The sequence below is a fragment of the Canis lupus genome, chromosome 2 (genome assembly GCF_011100685.1).
Source record: "Canis lupus familiaris isolate Mischka breed German Shepherd chromosome 2, alternate assembly UU_Cfam_GSD_1.0, whole genome shotgun sequence".
In the NCBI taxonomy this organism is placed as follows: Eukaryota; Metazoa; Chordata; class Mammalia; order Carnivora; family Canidae; genus Canis; species Canis lupus.
In genome coordinates this window covers 65,521,842-65,538,323 of record NC_049223.1, presented here as the reverse complement: position 1 = coordinate 65,538,323, position 16,482 = coordinate 65,521,842, and the positions used below count along the sequence as shown (strand labels likewise).

At 44.1% G+C, this 16,482-nt stretch overlaps 2 long non-coding RNA genes across 2 annotated transcripts; one reads left to right on the top strand and one right to left on the bottom strand.

The window, feature by feature from the left end:
- The first annotated feature begins 2,999 nt into the window (after window positions 1-2,999).
- LOC111092923 lies at window positions 3,000-16,110 on the top strand. The gene is made up of 4 exons (XR_005355061.1): window positions 3,000-3,170; window positions 13,383-13,602; window positions 15,580-15,724; window positions 15,873-16,110. It is a non-coding gene; the product is annotated as an uncharacterized LOC111092923 (long non-coding RNA).
- On the bottom strand, window positions 3,414-8,523 carry LOC119870044. Its single transcript, XR_005355060.1, has 3 exons — window positions 8,235-8,523; window positions 4,378-4,463; window positions 3,414-4,047 (listed from the first exon to the last, which is right to left on the bottom strand). It is a non-coding gene; the product is annotated as an uncharacterized LOC119870044 (long non-coding RNA).
- Window positions 16,111-16,482: the final 372 nt, after the last annotated feature.

The window sequence follows — 16,482 nt, the reverse complement described above, 5'->3', positions numbered from 1 at the left end:
ACTCAGTGAACTTCATGTAATAACTACATAGCTTAATGCACATGTGGTTCCTTTTACCTTCAGCATATTTTACATGATTCTGGAGCTAATTACAGTATCTATTATTCTCTCAAAACACATCAGAAAGGTGCCTCGCCACTCCCCGTGACCTCTGCACTAAATCTCACTGCGGACCAGAGGAGAGAGAGCAGTGTCAGTCTGGTCCTGACCATCATCATCTTTTGTTTGTTTGTTTGTTTGTTTTTTCCTTCTTTTTTTAAGACTATGTCAGATAGATGGCATTTTTTTTTTTTGGCAATTATAAACCCAAGGATATGATGGAGGAAAGTATTCACATTTGTATGGCCAAGGTGTGGTCTCAGAAGGGGCCCCTTGAGATGGGTGTTAACCTGGTCCTACAGTGAGAAACAGAGGCTCAGAGCTGCGCCATAACCCGTGCAGCACTCATGACTGCCTGATTCCAAAGCCTGGGTTCTTGGCCACAGTGCCACCCCAACCCTCTGGCCACAGACTCTTGATGCTTAGTGGGCAGAAAATGTTTCCATCCTCCCAAGCTCTGAGGCCTACTTCTCCACAGATCATGCCAGCAGGGAGCAAGTTCTCTGTCATCTGAACCTCAAGCATTCCCTGCCTTTATTCCTCCTTTGGTCTTAGCCTACACTGATTTGTAGTGAGGCATTTTTCTTTATCCTCCCAGCAAAAAAGTTGTGATGATATTACTAAAAAGGCTCAAGTTGTAGGACAGACTCAGTGCCAGTACTAAGTGGGATCACAAAGGTGATAAGGGCTGGTGATGCATATGCATATGGTACCTGCTAGGTCAGAAGTCTCTCACTATTCTTATACACTACAGCCAGAACAATGAAATGATAAATTTTTTTGGTGGAGGGAGCAATTTGGCACTATACATCAAACTTAAATGTGCATACACAGAGTATTAGTTTGTGAAGACTGCCATAATAAAGCACCAACAACTGGATGTTTAAACAAAAGAAATTTATCGTCTTATAGGTCTGGAGGTTGAAAGTCCAAGATTAAAGTGTGGACAGGGTTTGTTGCCTCTGAAGGCTGTGAGAGAGATATTTGCTCCATGCCTCTCTCCTACCTTCTGGTGGTGTACGGCAAATTTTGGCTTTGTGTGGCTTGAATCTCTGACTTCATCTTCATACAGCATAAGCTCTCTGGGCTTGTGTCTGTGTTCCAATTTCCCCTTTTTATCAGGGCATTAGTCACATTGGATTAGGCCCCATGTTAACGACCTCAACTTAACTAATTATGTTTGTAATGATCCTATTTCCAAATAGATTGACATTCTAAGGTACTAGGGGTTAGGACTTTAACATATGAATCTGGGGTATTGGACATATTTCAATCCACACCACCTAGAAATTTCACTTCTAGGAAGCTACCCTTCCAATCTACTTGCATGTATTCACAAAGTGGTATTTTATAAGATGGTTTGGCAAAAGCAAAACTGGAATGCTATGCATTTTAAAAAAGGAGATAGATCCTTTTGATATGTACCTCTGTAAACTGATTTCCAAGGTATATTATTAAATAAAGAAGCATCTTATAAGAGGGAGTGTGCTCATAAAACAGAACATAACTCTGATTTATGTAGATGTCCATTGAGATAATCAGAAGGATGCATGAACCAAACTGCTGAAGGTGGTAGACTCTGGGGAGAAGAGAGGGAGAAGAGTGGATAAAGGGCCAAATGGGATTTCTTGCCACACTTCTGATCATCTAAAACTTTTATAATGAGAATGCACTCACATATTATTTGAATAATACAAATAAAAAGTGTTTTTTTTTTCCACACCCAGTGGTCAAGATGGACCCAGGCAATGTAGTTCTTAAACCATATGGTCCCTAGAGGGTCTCCATGGCTCCATGGAGAAAGTGGTTCTGAGAGCCTGAGCAGGACCAAATCATTGTCTTTGAGAGTCTATGCTCAGAGGACCGAGATGGCACTGTGGCCAAGAAACCAGGCTTTGGAATCAGGCAGTTATGAGTGCTGCACAGGTTATGGCACAGAGTTCTGAACCTTGGTTTCTCTCTGCAGGACCAGATTAACACCCATCTCAGGGAGCCCCTTCTGAAATTACCCACTGGCCAGATGCTTATGTTCATATTAGCTCACATTTCATTATGAACCAGAGAATATATCTAAAATTTGCCTGGAGCACTGGCCCAGAATGCTGGCATCCCAATCAGGCATTTGTGAACTCTTCAAGAAAAAGCAAAGCTCTTGAGTTGGGCTTTAAGAAATGGGAAGAGCTTAGTAGGTAGGAAGAGGAGAACTGCAGGACTCTGATAAAAGTAGAAACGCTCCTCCCACCTCCCCCACATAGTCCTCTGCCTTCTTTATATTTAGTAGTATTTTTTTCTCAGATAAAGTCTTCACTTACTTTCCTATTTTTTTTATTTTTTACTATTTACATATGTATATACCATTGATCCTTGAACAACACAGGTTTTGTGTGAGTCAACTTATATACAGATTTCTTTGATAAATACAGAGCAGGATTGTAAATGTATTTCCCTTTTTTGATTATTTTAATAACATTTTGTTTTCTCTAGCTTACTTTATTGTTAGAATATAGTATATAATACATATTACATCCAAAATATTTGTTAATCTACTGTTTATGTTCTAAGGCTTCTTTTGATCAACATTAGGCTATTAGTAGTTATGTTTTGGGGATTTAAAAGTTATTATAGATTTTTGACTGTGCGGGAGTCAGATCCCCTAATTCCCACATAGTTAAGAATCAACTGTACTTGTATGTAATGTTTATATTACAGACCATGTGGATATACATTAATCTGTGTGTGTGTGTGTGTGTGTGTGTGTATTGTGAAAAATGGGGAGGGGATAGAAAGAGGGGAAGGAGAGAGAATTTATAATTTCTATTCATCTCTGATTGACTAACTGAATGAAGAAACAGGAACAGAACTAATTAACTAGAAATTCTGATTCCATGAGATATGTCACAAATATCCCTCATAAATGGCCAGCTTTCAGAAAGATAGAGTTCAATAAATTCCCTTAAAATGGGCATTATTCAAATAATCTTCTAATCTCTTGTTTGGGATTCAGAAGGACCTTCAAGGCCTCAGTATGTCTCAGGGTCACCATTATAAACATCTGTGAGCAGTGAAAACAGGTTGGTTATTTGAGTGTTCTGAGTGTTTGGATATGGATAAAAAGGAACTGATGTTTCTATCTTATTCATCCAGCGATCTGGTGGGTTACAGCTCTGTCTGCTGCCTGTGTAATTAATCGTAGGGCTTAGCTAATGCCTCCTAAATTAATGCAATTATCAGTGTCTCCGAATAACCACCTTCGTGCAGTGCTATCAAAACACTCTGTTGATAGATCTGCAGCCAAAACAGGAACGCTCTGAGACTGGAGTTCGGATTGATTTTAATTAACTTGTTTCTCATATTACAAAGGTGAGAAAAATACTGATTCTCAGTAGCTCCAGATTAAAAGAACGGGAGAGGAGGTGTGTGGATGGGCAGAGAGACTCATGAAAATAATAGCTACAAGGTATTTTTGTTCCAGAGTCTCCATGTCCACGCGCTATGTTTTATTACCACAGTTGGCCAGGGCTCAGCCCAGAACCCGTTAGCTTGCTCTCTGCTTCTCATCCCAGGACTTCAGTCTAAGGAGCCCCTGATTTAATTTGCTTTGGGCTGAAGTGTGGCACAGTCTCAGGAGCAGGGCAACTTATCTCTCTTTGCCTTTTCCATCCTGATATTTCATTAAATATTTCATTAAATATAGAGCTCTGGAACTAAAATAAGGTGAGAGAAAAAGCTCTTTTTATGTTTGATCTTGTTTTATGCTGCGGCTTCACTTTTAAAGGCTCATGTTTCCAGAAACACAGCCCAGTCTCTTGGTATGGAAGGATTCCTTCTTCCCTGGGTAGATGCTTAGAAAGGGGTGTCCATTCTTGGGGCTTAGATCATGAAGTAGCATCATTTCGCATGCTATTTTCCAATGTGTTGTTCTGCTGGATATTGGTCTGTCAGATGGTCCTTGGAAAAAGGAAAGGTCAAATAAATTTGGGAAATAATGTATATCCCAGCATACTTCCCCCCTCCCACCAACCTAACGTCCTTTGTACCATAACATATCAAAGACTCTGAGAAGTCCTGCATCAAGCAACCGTGTTCTTGAATCCTTGTTCAACCCCAGAACTACCCTTAACTGACCACAGACCTCTTCACTTGGACTTTATCCCTATTAGCACTGGACAGAAACAGTGTTAAGTAGAACTCACCTAAGGTACTTTCCTGCTAGGGAAGAACTTGTGATTAGGGCCTTACCTGGAGACCTCCATTTTCCCCAGCTTTGTCACTACTTACTGTGTAAACTTGGCAAGTTGCTTCCTCTCTCTGGACCTCAGACTTCCCTTATGCATGAAGAGGTTCTTCTCTTGGATCCTATGCTTCTGTTGGGATGACAGACCAGTCAACTCAGTGGAAAATCAGAAGATATGAAGGTATCTTCATATACCTTCTGGTATCCCCCAGAAAGAGGGGGAGAGACTAATTGAAGGAAAGAAGATAGAGAAAAGAGAGGGACAAGGCTTCATAGTGAGACCACCCTGAGGAAGATAATCTTCTTTGTAGAGGGTTAGGACTAACAGTAAAGGATCTGAGATCCCCTATTCTAACAGCCTCTGGTGCTGTCGAGAAGTGGAGACCGGTCGGTCCACTACCAGGAGCCGCTAGTTTTGCAGCCAGTATTCCTGCTGCCCACCCCATTCCTACCTCCCGGCACCTGTTGGTGTCTGTCATCCGATCAGGATGCAAATGCAATGTAGCCCAGTGGGAGGGACCCCTGGTCCCATCCCTGTAGCTTGAGGCTGCTCCTTTTTCCAGGAGAATGCCATTGTCACTGCAGTGGAAAAGTCCTGCCCCAGAGGTCAGCCAACTTGGCTTCAGGCAACTGGGTAGGAAGAATGTTACATTGCAACAGCTGAAAACAGAGGACTGATAATTCTCAATGTGACCCTTATAACCATCTTCATCTGCCCCAACAGGGGGGATTTGTTGGTATGAGCAATGGAAAGGATGGAGTGGCAAACTGAGGTTTGTGTTCTCAGCAGTCTCTTTCTGAGTTGCCTCCCACTCTGCTCAGGTCTGTTCTTCTGGGAGATGGGTCTGGCTAATAGTATTAATCACCATTTTAGTAAAATCTTAAATTTTAAATAAAAATTATTTTAATATGGATGAAAATCACTTTAAAAAGCCTAATCACATGGAGCCTTTGGTGTAGACCAGACAGACACTGAGCAGGCCACCTGTGTATGATCTTACCTCCTCTTCCTGCAAGCCCAGGTGGTCGGCACTGCTATTGTCCCATTATAGAGACAAGGACCCAGAGACCGGAATGGGCAGTTTCTCTTCATCTGCCTGCTTAGAGGAGAAGCTCCAGCCTTGACTGTCCCTCTTACCTAGTCTGCAGATTCAAATATCCCCTTGATCAAGAGGAGAGATTTTGAATGACTAGTCCTTGTGGTCTTTTACTGGTCCTTTCTGACATCTCAGATAATCAGCTCTCTTTTTATGTTCAGACTTCTTTTGTTAATTGCTCAGTGGTTGCTGTTCCGACAACATGGCCCTTCTGGTTCCCAATGTCACTGAGAGATGTTCACCGGGTGGGAGCCTCTGTGAGAGTGCCTGACAGGTGGAGCACACTGACACAGCCCTGGGTGGTCCCACCGCACCTCCTTCTGAGGGTTATTTCCAGTGAGCTGACCTGCCCTATACCACATGACCCTGCTACCCTGGCTTATAGCCAGGGAGTAAGTCCCCAGGCAAGCTAGCAAACCATAGAAAAGTTTAGTGTGCAAGTTCTGGCAGTCAGAGCTTCCTAGACTTGTGACCTTTGACTAAATCTATTATATCCTCCCTTTTGAGGACTTTGAACTTGAGCTGTAGAAACTGAGAAGTTGGTAGAAAGTGGGGTCCAAGACAAAGAACCACAGAAAGAAAAAAGTGAAAGGCATGAGAGGACAGAAGACAAAGGGAAAATGAGTAGTGGTGGTGGGAATGGTGGGGACAGAGATGAGAAGAGATGAGCCAGCACGATGGGAGTGGGGGCCAGTAAGTAAAGGATGGGGGTGGTCCTGGTGGGGGAATAACACAAAGTCCAGGTATTGCCCCTTTCTCCCCATGTCTATCCTGGGTCCTAGAGTGGAGCCACTAGGTTTCCATTTTCCACTAGTTTCCCCTGTATCCTAACATTAATACTATGTAACCTGTGTGAGGGGCTGAAACATGACTCTGACCCTAGGAGCCAGAAAACCAAGTGAATGCACCTTGTGATTCTTGTGCCCTGCTAATGACTTCAGCTCATTAGATGAACTGGCTGCTCTTCCTTGTCCAACTGAATCACTTCTCCAGTCCCCTTCCTGTCCAGTCCATTTTCAGTGGAGACCTGATGTGTGATGCTCAGAGTCTCACTCTTTCCCCTGTCCCTTGCCCCTCCTGGTTTTCCCTTCCTGTCTCCTTCCCTCTTTCTCTTCTTGATCTTTCTCTTAAATGAGACTTCAGAGCTACTTGGAGTAGGACAATGAAACAGCCATGCTCTTTAAAAACACTGTCTGACAAAGGTGTGGGAGGATTTTACTTGATAAAGAGAGAGCCATAGAGAGAATTTCCTGAAGAAATCTGTCAAGTAGCTTCTTATACCAACCTGCACATCCCGCTGGCTTGCCTGTCAGTCTCTGGTGGAAGCAGAAGGAAAATCTCTCATTGTGCTCATTGCACTGAAAGGATATATGTCCCATCAGTTCTGTTTCTGAGTATCCCAGGCTCCATTTTAGTAATTTCCCAGCCCAGTGGGTCTGAGGTGGGCTTGAGGCTTTGAGACTAGAGACACAAATGTCCAGGAAAGAGCTCTCAATGACTGCCCCAACCCCACTGACTCACTATTTATTAGCAATTCTCAGGGAGGAACATACTGGTGTCATTTTTCCTGGTCTCAAAAACCATGCAGATTCTCTTGCACATGAGATCACCAATGACCACACAGCAAACCATAATTTCTAGGGAGATATCTCAGAAACTAAGGCCTTATCACTTCCAACTATCTTGACCTTTGATCTTATATCATTTAGGATTATCTGGTTGCCAGTGACAGAAATCACTCTGGCTAATCTAAATTTTTAAAAAATTCATTACAAGGATAGGAGGTGGCTTATAGGAAGAGCTTGACTACAAAGCTTTGAGGAGACAGAACCAGGACAAGTTCTGGTGGACAAGGCAACAGAATATGATGTTCTGGTGGACAAGGCAACAGAATATGATGGGCAGTCTGTTCAAGTCATCACTGGTAGGATGAATCAGCAACCTGCATTTTCTGTCCCTGTGTCACTCTGCTCAAGGCTCAAATTCTCATCAGGTAGAAGGACTAATTGGCCTGGTTGGGGTGATGTGCCAGGCATTGCCAGGATCCTCTTGATTGGCAGTCCTACTCAGAATGCCATTACAGTGAAGAAAGGGGAAAACCAAGGTCTGTCATCAGAGGAAGGGAACGTGGGGCTAGGCAGTCACAGCATTATCTCTCAACCACAGATTCTGATTTTCTGTAACTGTCTTTGTTCTATCCTCCCTGCTCTGCTGTACCATTCATGGATTTGACACTTCCCAACATTCCTCCTGATGTTCTCATCTCAGGTCTCTACTCAGTCATCCATTTGTTTACTTATCCAACAAGAGTGCACTGAATACCTACTAGGGGTCGTACACTACCTAGGATCTCTCCCTCTCTGTGCCCCCACTGATCTTAGCATTCTCTGTAGTCCCCTCCATTCCTTGGCTCAGTGAAACCTCCTGCCTTAGTGCAGTTTATCTCTTAGAATGATGTCCAAATCTGGCCAATTCTAGGTATATTCATTGTGGGAAGAAGGAGAAAATATTTTGGGAAAATGTGACTCTCTGGATAAGTAAAAGGTTTTTGGTAACCTTTAGCTATTAGCACCAGAGAGTAAGTCAGTATGTGTCCTTTAGATTGAGCAAATCCTTTTGCATGAGGGGATAGGAAAGAAAAGGTGTGCTATCTGGGACACTAATGAAGGCAGCTTAGTTGGGTGAGGGAAATGTACTAATAACATGGGGTCCGGGGCACTTAAGTGGAGTTAGGGGAACATGCAGACAGAAGTAAAGATTAAGACAGAGAAAAATGACTCCTGATTTGGAGTCTGAGGACTTACCTCTGTATTTTAACCATATTGTCTACCAGCTGGATAACCTCAGGTCCCTAATGGGGTCTGTCTCCTAAGTCCTGCCCAGATGAAAAAACCCAGTCTTCAGATATAATGTGTTCCTTCCACTCCGGATCATGTTGAATTCACATTTCCTCTTTATGCCAAAGCCAAAGGAAACAATTCCAAAGGCTGTCACTTAAATCGCAGGAGATGTATTACTTTCAACCAGGGAGAAGCTTGTTATAAGAGGAGCATCATACATGCTCGCAAAGATGGGAGCCTAGCTCACAGTGTCCTTGGCAGCTTGTCAAGAGGTCATCCATCACCACTACCACTCATGCCCACCTTTGTGGCAGTTCCTGGCCAAGCATGGAGCAGGCTTCTGACCCTTGGCGTGAAGCCCAGAAAGAGAATTTAGAATCATGTCCTCCAAGGGAGAGGGACATTTAGATCTATAGACCCCAATCCCCACATCTTTTAGAGTTTGTTGGGATCACTTTGATGGTTTCTCTAGAACTAGAAGATTGTCATTCAAAATGACCTTAGATATTTATTCTCTGGTCAGTCTAAAGTATGAATGGAATACAACTGCCCCTCCACATGTATACAATCAGGGAGGACTGGTCAGGTTGGATGCTTGCTGGGCCACAGGAAGTCGGGTAGTCCGGGGTTGGCTGCTGCCCTTTGTAGTGCTGGTTGGTGATATAAGCAGATTTGGGAGAAAATGGGGAAGTAAGAGGCCAAGAACATGCCTAAAAAAACTAGAGGAGTCTTGGTTCTGCCTTTGGCTGAGACACCTCTCCAATCTCCTTTTAGGCTATGAACAAGGGCTGTTTCCTAGAGCACAAATACCAACGACCAGGACACTGAGTGTGGTGGGCACAATACTCCAAGTCCTTAGAATGGCTTAAAATTTTGTCTGTGGTAGTCTGTGCTGAGTATGAAAAACATAAACTGTGGAGGATTATAGCAAGTCACTTGGCATCTATCGTAGTCTGTTGAGGCAGCTATAACAAAATACCAGAGAGGGAGTAGTTTATAAACACCAGAAATTTATTTCTCACAGTTTGGAGGCTGAAAGTTCAAGATCAGGATCCCAAGCTTGGTTGAGTTCTGGTGAAAGCTGTCTTCTGGGTTGCAGACTTGTTACTTGTTGTAACCTCTTTTATAAGGGCCGTAATTCCATCTATGAGGGCTCTGCTCTCCCGACCTAATCACCTCCCAAAGGCCCCACCTTCTAATACCATCATCTGGAGTCTTAAGTTTTCAGTGTCTGGATTTGGAGAGGACACAAATATTCAGACCACAGCAGCACCTGTGAGCACCTGGAGGTAATATCTACCTCTCTAGGTTGTGGTAAAGTCTCAAAGATCTAATAGGAAGTACCCAGAAAACTCACATGTGCCACATAAATGTTAGCTGTATGTCTATACAAAGATAATCAGAGAAAGTTTAAACTGGTCTCGTGTATCCCTATAGCAGGGAGGATGGCTTCTTTCATCAGCATGAATTCTTATTTAGCCAGTCCCCACACTCCTGGAACTAAACTTTAGGTTCTCTCCCAGGCAGAGGCCACATTTTACTCTGCATTTCTCAGTGCTTAGCATTGGACCAGAAACACGAGAGAGGGTCAATACACACCTGTAAAAATGCATTAGGAATGTTCAGAATGTGCAGAATGAAAACTACAGAATATGAAACAAAGAAGGTCCATCGTCACAAACTTGTATGCCTTTAAGGGTCATACAAATAATGTTCATGAGTGAAGTGTGTTGGGTGGAATCCAATAGTAAAGCATGGGGATTGTGCTAACTGCAGGGGACATGTCATATCTCTGAGAGGCAGTTTCTCATTTTCAGCTAATTGTTGCCAGGAGAGAATGTGGGCCCAATAAATCCAGATCTTCAGAGTATTTTGAGCAGAGCCTGAAATCTACATTGTAAAAATGATGACCTTGTATTTATAAAATTTGGCAACTAATTCAAATACAAAAATAGGACAAAGCAGTATTTGGAGCCCTCAAAACACATCTGTGAGACCCACCATTTTGAGACTTTAAAATACTACCTCTTCCTTTCATAGATGAGGAGAGAAAGGCTAGGGATGGGGAGTGGCTTGCCAAAGGAGGCAGAGCTGGTGATAAGCAGAAGGTTGTGGTGAGGAGAGAGGCAAGGCAGTGCTTAGGAGCATCCCTGTGCCTTCCGCCTTCTGGGAAGGCAGGACACCTTTCCCTCTCTCCCTGGGGTCCCTGTGCTTCCTTATCCAGCCTGCTGGAAAGAAGCTCTGGAAAGGGCAGGCCACAGCCCCTGATCTGCTTGCCATGAAGAGGCTGCCCTCATGCTCTTTGCATGAAGAGCACTCATTGTGGGTCCACCTCCCTGATTAGAGCCTGGGCACTGACAAGTGCAGCAAGAGGAAAGTACAGAAGTGTGGAACTTCAGAGGAAAGGGGTTTCCTGGATGCCTAGTCCATGGTCTTGGCCCTGGCCTTCTGAAAACAGGCAGCTTAGCAAGCCTGTTAACTCAGTGCAGACAGGCAGAAGAGGGGCAGGGAGGAGGGACTTAGGAAGCCACAGTGAGGAGTAATGAGGCCCCTCCCAAGGCCTCCCCCCTCCCCACCCCAGAAGCTATTGCCTGAGACCCTGGGATGATTTGTTTGCCCACAAATCCAAATGGGATGACAAGCAAATCATCGGATTGGCTGAGAATGACTGGTTAATTAGGAAATAAAATCGGGGCCTGTGCACTCAGAGCTGTTTGTGGGTTTGTGGGAGTTTGTTTGCTTTGTTTTATTGAGTGGGTGGCTCTCACCATCATGATAATAGAGAGCTGATGAACAGAGAAAACACAGGAAATCATTTGGCCTTCAGCCCAAAACGAGGGCTGGAGGGATGAGGATTTCAGTGTTGGAGGAGGGGACAGCCACTGTTCCTGTCAGTGCAAACCAGGACTCAGCTCTTCTCAGCTAGAGCAAACCTCCCTGCCTAGGCCCTGGACTCACAGCCTGGGTCCCTCCCAAGCTGCAGCCACTCAAGGCCAGATCCAAGCTGGTAATCAATGTGGCTATGAGCTCTGTAGGGAAGCTTGTACCATGTAGGGATCCTCTATAAGGGGAAAAAAAAAAAAAAGCACAAATTTAGGTGTGAAAATGAATATTGATTTAGAATGAAGAAAGGAATTAATAATGAATAAGAACGATTTTAAAAACCGACAAGATCCACCAATATCAGAAAAATAGCAATGTATTAATTAACTGCGAGTGCACCTCTAGAATATTTTTTTAATTTTCTACATGTTTTGGCTTCATACTCTGCTCGCTTCTTTATATACAATGATTAGGTAATATGATTTTTCTATAGAGAGAATAGAAATATTCTTTGTGCAGAAGGAAACTTTCATTTTGGTGAGGTGTAAATGAGGATGAATGCCTTCACTTCCCATGGTACATGTCTGAAGTTTAGAACAATGTCCTATGCACTAGCTTCTAGCTCTGTCCATTCCCTCACTTTCTTCTGGTGTTGAGCATGACTGAACATGTCATGACCCCTGGCCTTATATCTTCATGTTGTGATGCCTGGTGAGTCAATAAAAGTGAGAATTGGAATATCCCTGGAACCCATTCCCATACCAGAACAGCTGGCAATAGCTTTACTCTACGTAGAATTAATTGAAAGCCCTATACCTATAGCCTAGTACCCTCATGGTAAATGTCATACTAACCCAACTTCTTTTTTTGTTTGTTTACTTTTTTTTATTGGAGTTCAATTTGTCAACATATAGCATAACACCAGTGCTCATCCCATCAAGTGCCCCCCTCAGTGCCCATCACCCAGTCACCCTCAACCCCCGCCCACCTCCCCTTCCACCACCCCTAGTTCGTTTCCCAGAGTTAGGAGTCTCTCATGTTCTGTCTCCCTTTCTGATATTTCCCACTCATTTTTTCTCCTTTCCCCTTTATTCCCTTTCACTATTTTTTATATTCCCCAAGTGAATGAGACCATATAATGTTTGTCTTTCTCTGATTGACTTATTTCACTCCTCATGATACCCGCCAGTTCCACCCATGTCGAAGCAAATGGTGGGTATTTGTCATTTCTAATGGCTGAGTAATATTCCATTGTATACATAGACCACATCTTCTTTATCCATTCATCTTTCGATGGACACCAAGGCTCCTTCCACAGTTCGGCTATTGTGCACATTGCTGCTATAAACATCGGGGTGCAAGTGTCCCGGCGTTTCACTGCATCTGTATCTTTGGGGTAAATCCCCAGCAGTGCAATTGCTGGGTCGTAGGGCAGATCTATTTTTAACTCTTTGAGGAACCTCCACACAGTTTCCCAGAGTGGCTGCACCAGTTCACATTCCCACCAACAGTGCAAGAGGGTTCCCCACTAACCCAACTTCTTAGCCAGATCCCCAAATACCCACAGCTCACCAACACTGCCTGATGGGGGAGCACATTGCAGGGGAAAGAAACAGCAGTCTTAACTGATGTGGTTCAAAAGTCTTACTCTTGTGACCTTTACAAAAACATCTGGACATGTGAACCCAGTGTTAGTGCCCCTCCTAGGGCTTTGAAGAGAGCTGTTGCTTGTGAGGACCCTGGAATTCCATTAGCTTTCTGATGATTCCACTTCTGTTAAAAATCCAACTCTTCCAGTCCTTTTGTTCTGCCTCTCCTTTATCTCAAGACTTCTCAGGTTTGGAAGAGTGGAATTCAAATTCCCAGCCCTGACCCATACTGGTTGTATGGCTTTCAGGAAGTCACCAGACCTAGCTAAGCCACGGCCACCTTGCCTTTATGATGGGAAGGTTCCAGTTGCAAAGACAAGGAAAGTTTTCTCCCTTTCATGGGGTAAGTATTTGGCAAAGGGAAGAGCAAAGTCAGTTTGAGCAAGTGTAAGCATCATTTGGAAACTGCTACTGACCTTTCAAATGATTTGGCTCAGTATTGCCCTAAGTCTATCCCGTGGAACATGAGTCAGCTGCTTGGGTGACAACATTTATTGAACACCCACCATAAGCCAGACACTCATCAAGGAAAGTAGGACTTTAGCCATGATTAGTGAAACAAGGCCCTGCCCTCATGGAGTTTATTTTTGTTGTGGGGGAGACAAGGAAGATACTTGAAAACAAAATAATATTGTTGCAGGTAAATGTAAGTGGTGAAGATACTAAGCAGAGACTACTGGTAAAGGAAGGTGAGGTTGCTGAAGCAGGAGAGCAAAGACTTCCTGGAGACCTGAGCAATGAGGAGGGACAGCCATGTGAAGAGGAGTCAGGCAGAGGGCCCTGATCTGCAGCCATCCTGACTGGTGTGAGGGGCAAATGGAAGGCACAGCAGATGGCAGAGGACAAAAGGAGATGGTTTGGTAAGGGAACATGCACAATTTTGAACTGAGGTAGGAAGTAGGGATTTTATTCAAATTGGGCTGAGAAGCCACTGGAACAATCAGGCACATGGTAGGATCTGCTATGAATTTTAATTAGATAATTCTGGTCTGTGAGAAGACTGCTTTATATAGGTAAAGCAGTGAAGCCAAGAGATCAGTTGGGAGACCATCATGTTGGTCAAGCTGAGGGATTTTGGTGGGTAGGCTGGGGTGATGGAGGTGGACATGGAGAGAGATGGTGGAATGCAGGAGATAGTTTGAAGGCAAAACCAACAGGATTAACACTTGGACTGGATGTAGGTTGTGAGGAAAAAAGAGGGTTCAAGCAACATCTAGGACCTCAAATGAAGCTATGCAGACCCTCTTTCCTTCTCTTAGCTTCCATTCTTACATGGGTAAACTCCTAAGGGTAGCCAAATGGCTGCAGATTCACTAGCTTTATATTGTTACAATGCCAAGAGCTGAAAAGAGAGCCTTTCTTCCCCTATATTTTGAACAAAAGTCCTGGGACTGATTCCCATTTCCAATGACTGACTTTAGCCTGGGTCCCATGGCAACCTCTTAGAGACAGGAAGTGGGCCCTGACCCCTCCAAGGATGGGTTAAGAGTGGGATAGAGCTGTCTCTATGCTCTGCAGGCACAGAGGTGGCTGAAACCAAGTGTCCCTCTCACAAAGCTCACAATCTCGTGGGAGAACTGGAACACGTGTAAATAGAACACAGGTGGGAAGGAGAGCACCAGAGGGGCTGTGTGTATTTCCAGAGAGATAGGAGGGCACCTGAGGTGGTGCTCTCATCTTAAAGAAGGAGTAGGGGTTAATCTGAGACAGGGCAAGGGTGTTCCAAACATAAGGCACAACATGAACCAAAGCAAGGATTCAAAATATAGTGACTTCGAGGTGAGTGAAGAACTACAGCCAGTTCTCTGTGTTGAGAGAGTTAAAGCAGAAGTGACAGAGAAATGACCTGGACTGGGGAGCCAGGCTAGGACCACAAAGGCCTTACACTTATCCTTAGGTGATTGGGCAGCCTATGAGTAGGCAGCGGACAACCCCATCAGGTTTCCATTCCCAGTGGGTCTCTTTAGCAGAGGTTAGAGGTGGATCAGGAGGGGCTAAGTCAGAGCTTAGGAGGTGGATAATGAGGAGGTGGTCCTGATGGTCTAGGCAGGAGGGGAGTGGATCTGAGGGAGACAAAGCCAGGAAGACTGACAGAGGAGGTGAGTTTGCAAAGGAGGACCTTGGCCAGTGCCAGTGGGAAGGCAAGCTTATTACAGTTCCTTTGGCTCCATGACAGGTAGGGAAGATAGAAGCGCCTCCATTCTCTGGAGGCTGGCAAACTCAGCCCTCAGCACCTGTCCCAGAGGAACCCTTGCATGTGTCCCAAAGAGCCTTCACAGGGAATTTCTATGAAGTGTTGTGTGTAATCGAAAAATTAAAAGGGGGATACATCCTAAATGTTCTGCAATAAGGAACGGCTAAATTAGTTACAGTGTAGCCAGCCTGTGGAATACTACACAGCAATTTAAAAGGCAAATGTTCTGATGTGGAAACATAGGCAAGATATCTTGAGTAGGAAAAAAAGTGGGTTGTCAAATGACATGTAGAATATAATATAATTTAAGAAAATAAAAACAAATACACATATATCTGTGTCTATCTAAATTTCTGTGTGTACATGTGTAAATGCATCAAAAAAGGTCTGATGGACTACAAATCAAGCAATAATGGCTTTGACCTCTAAGGAAATCATGGGGAATGGGAATGTCATTCAGGGAACTTTAGCTCTACCTCCAATGTTTACAGTAGGGCCTCTGTTGAGTTGAGGGGCCTGTATGACCCCATGTGGTGAGTCCATCACGTAGTTGGATGTACAACTCAGGTAAAACACAGATTGCAGACTTGTTTGGTATATGCATGTTTCAAAATGCTGTGCTTTAATATAGTCTCTTAATTAGGACTGCCATGGATGTAAAAAACAGAAACCTGTTCGAGCTACTAGAGCAAAAAAGGGAAGATGTATCCTAAGGACACAGGTCTGAGCCCCCAAGGCAAGAAACATGACCTCAGCAAAGTCTAGAACCAGGGCTGCAAAGCCACCAGGTATTAAGACCACTTTTCTTTATCACATGCTCTCTCCCTCTTGTCGGGGGAAAGCCTGTTAAAGATCATTCCCAAAGCAAAAAGTTGATTTGTATGGAGACTTTTCATGCCATCCCACCACCAGACTATCCATTTTCCCCATTCACAGGGGTAGAAGACCCTCAGAATATCCTGAGAAAGTCGGGACACCGCCTGTCTGCCCTGGTCACAGCAGTATTTGTGGCCATCCACTGGGGAAACACAAAGAGACTCCCCTTCTCCCCACCTCCTTTTTTGCTAATTCAGCTCTAACTTGGTTGCATCTGCTTTGCTGGCAACTTCATGGAAGCTAAAGGAAAGCAAGGAAAAGAGAAGAAAAAGCTGCCGGAGACTTTCCTGTGACTCGTTGCTAATAAAGTTGATTAGAATGACAAGTCTCTCCTGTTTTATTACTGACAGCTTGCGGTCTCATTTTGATTTATCACCACCACACCTACCTGAGTCAGGAGTGGAGATTAACCCAAATTAAAGCTCAAGTGACTCAGGAAGCTGGGACGTGACAGCAGGTGGGGGTGGAGCAGGTGGGAGGATGGACACAGATGTTAGTGGCAGGCCTCCAAGGAGCAAAAGATGGAGGTCCCAAGGATTGACTTTCCTTATTTATTTGGGAGGAGCAAGATTTTACTGTTTTCTCTCTGGCCATGGAGGAAAGTCCATAAATAAAGCTCGTGGGTGTTGTGTGTGGCTCTGTCAGCCTCAGGGGGTAATAAATCTTAGCC